General features: G+C 35.3%; 1 long non-coding RNA gene across 1 annotated transcript; it reads right to left on the reverse strand.

Annotated features, from left to right (window-relative positions):
• Positions 1-1,380: 1,380 nt before the first annotated feature.
• Positions 1,381-1,795, reverse strand: LOC128786065 (uncharacterized). The gene is made up of 2 exons (XR_008430168.1): positions 1,711-1,795; positions 1,381-1,624 (listed from the first exon to the last, which is right to left on the reverse strand). It is a non-coding gene; the product is annotated as an uncharacterized LOC128786065 (long non-coding RNA).
• Positions 1,796-2,587: the final 792 nt, after the last annotated feature.

The following is a 2,587-nucleotide window of genomic DNA, read 5'->3' on the forward strand; positions in this document are numbered from 1 at the left end:
CTAATAACTTGCCAGACTGTTAACTTCCAACCCACAGGAGGATGGCTGATAGAGACAAACAAGTATCTGCAGTGACTAAGGGAGCATGGAGATCAACATGCAAATACTAAATGTGTCTTTTGTGTTCATAATCACTCTTCAGAGCGCTGTCAATTAGTTTAGCTTATTATTTTATAGATAGAATTTATGTACTTTGAAAGCAGTGTGTGTACAGCTGAAAGCGAGGTAGTTCAGAAAGCAAAGGTAAGACAAGTGCTCTGATATACTTGGAACCCACAGTCAGTACCTCATGTAATACACTTGTATTCTGGTGAAGAGGAACTGTGCAATAACACTGGTCAAATTCACCACGCCAGAAGTGATACTCTCAGAATTTCTGATTATGGAAGCAACAGATTGAGTTATCACACCACAGTCTTTGCAAAATGCTGAAGGATAGTTTGTTTGATGTGTCATTTAATGCAGTTCAGGGTAGTGAACACTAGCAATATCATGGATCATAAAGGTAAAGTTATTTTATTTGCATATTGATACTTACAGTCATAGTGAAAAAGCAGAGCTTAATTGTTGCTTTCAGTTTAAAGCAATTAAAATGTGGATGCTTCCAAAGGAAATCTAATAGTGGCACATCAAGTGCTTCACTGTGCTGCTCCTGTCAATCCAGACTGGCCATCATGCCAGTCTAACAGCTCAATTAGCTCCTTAGAAATATTTTAGCCAGTGGGATAGCTGTATTTGGTAATAAATTTAAATTACTCATAAATATGTGCGGTGTAAAAAACCTCTTTGTTAAATAAGATTATGTTCTTGAGAACTCGGAACATGATTTTCTACTACATGCTACAAAGAATTGTTAGTTGGCTGACAGGAACTCAAAAGTGCTTGAAGTTTGCATGGAACTAGTTCCAACAATCCCTATATAAATGTATTTTTAAAAACTCCCATTTCATTGTTTTATGGGCAGGAACCTAAAAAGTGAGAGATCAGATCAGGATTTATTCTACAAGTTTCACAGACACGGAATTTGTTATCAAGGAAAAACTAATTCTGATAATTTAAGAAAATAATTCCACTTACCTGGAATTTGAGGTCATGAGTGTAATACTTGAGAAATACGCATTTTTGCCCAAATTAATTTTGCCTAGTATTAATATATGAATCTGTTACCTTTTCTATTTGGATTTTTCTCAGAATAGGAAAGGCATTTGGCAACAATATTTTATATAGCACTAAGCCTTAATGATCTTAGCTTGAGAATTTATGCTTATGGAAAAGTACAGATTAGTTAATATATAAAAGTAAACCAAGAAGGAATCTCTAAAAATTAGATCTCAGTGCTATTTTTCAGTAAACTTAAAACCACTTTAGAGGGCTCAGGCGTAAGAAGTTTCAGACAGCTTGCATTATAGTTTAATGCAGTAAGAATAAAAAGTAAGCACTGAGAAAGATACTGTCATTTGAAAATTCAAGTGTTCTTATAGCTGTTCAAGACAATGTATGTGTAATTCAAGTGTAACTCTACGCAGAGAATATTTGAAGCGTGTGCTGTACTTCCAAGGCTGTTGTAATACTGTTGATTAAGATGATGGATCTGGTTTTGGACTGATCTTCAAAATCCATTATTCTTTCAAACAGGTGAAGAAAAAAAAAAGTGATCAGCTGCTGACTTAGGAGTCAGGTACAGCTCAGCTGTTGTTTCTGTGGCATTACCTTGAAGGATGGCTGTGCTAATGATGAGGCATCTGTGTGAGAAATTGAGCTCAAGTGGAAACAGGTTACTATGGTACACAGCAACATACACATACCAAATTAAGTAGCAGGAGTCCCCTGTCTATGATCTAGTCTGCAAAGTATGTCATACACATCTCCTGGTTCTTGGCTGCAAGCTGTTGCCATGGCCGGTGGAAGGTTGCTAAGTTGCAGGCTGTTTACACTCTCTTTCTAGACTGCAATTCCTATTTCCAAGAGTTTCTTTATATCTGGATGAAAGTAGTGTTTGTTTCTTAGCAAGGATTATTTGTGTGCCAGGTACGTGAATTTAGGGAACCTTGCCAAAACAGCCAAAATAAAGATTCTTTAAAATAAAGAGATGTGCAGTGGAAAATTTGGTAAACACATGAAACCAGAAAGATAAGCAGCAATATGTTGTATTGATGCAATGATACAGCAACAGATTCCTATATGGAAAGAAGATAAGAGAGTGCTGTACTCTATGTGCTGTTATATACACTTGAGCATTAAATCTCTGTTTTATTGGATTTACTGGTGATATAACTGCTTCCTTTTATTTGTATGTTATGGAACTGTTGGGTAGGGAGCAGGGTGCTCTTTTTTTTTTTTTTTTTTTTATTATTTCTGCTGGCACTTTTCCTAGACCATAAAAATCATGTGTTGATCTAAAGATAACTTCTGGATTTGTTTTTTGATCCAGTTTCAGTCTAAGAAAAAGGCTTTGTTTTTACTTTTTAATATAAATGAAAAAATAAATTGATTGGTAGGGTCAGTCACCAGTAAGTTTGATTTGTTGTACTATGTGGAGCATATAATAACCACTGAGAATTGTATACTTAAATGAATAATCATTTCT

Source organism: Vidua chalybeata, chromosome 3 (assembly GCF_026979565.1).
Source record: "Vidua chalybeata isolate OUT-0048 chromosome 3, bVidCha1 merged haplotype, whole genome shotgun sequence".
Taxonomy (NCBI): Eukaryota; Metazoa; Chordata; class Aves; order Passeriformes; family Viduidae; genus Vidua; species Vidua chalybeata.